This window comes from Apis dorsata, unplaced genomic scaffold, assembly GCF_000469605.1.
Source record: "Apis dorsata unplaced genomic scaffold, Apis dorsata 1.3 scaffold_808, whole genome shotgun sequence".
NCBI lineage: Eukaryota > Metazoa > Arthropoda > Insecta > Hymenoptera > Apidae > Apis > Apis dorsata.
The window spans coordinates 82,233-82,643 of record NW_006263947.1 but is presented as its reverse complement, the minus strand read 5'-3'; positions in this window follow the sequence as shown (position 1 = coordinate 82,643).

The window sequence follows — 411 nt, the reverse complement described above, 5'->3', positions numbered from 1 at the left end:
AAAAAACAAAAAAAAGCATTTTTCATAAGAAGAGAAAGTGAGTGTATACATGATGAATGTCTGTGTTTGTTGATTAATGAAAGTGCACCGTTTGACTGTTTTCTTTTTTTTCTTCTTCTTTTTCTTTTTCTTGTTCGACTGTTCTTTTCCCAAAACGGAAGAAGAAAAAGACTATTGAAATTTGCAGTTTCTACGGGCACGAAAGTGAGTTGATTGATAAAGTGTTGTTATGCGATAGAAAAATCGTTATGAATCGTGACTATAGCATCCCATTATTCACGTTTCAAACATTTTTATCGCAATACTCGTCTGTTGCTAAATACAGAAAAAACGAGAGAAAGATTTATATGAACTTCATCAATTTTGAAGAGTTAATCGTGCTGCTACGAACAATAGCAGTGTATTATCCAA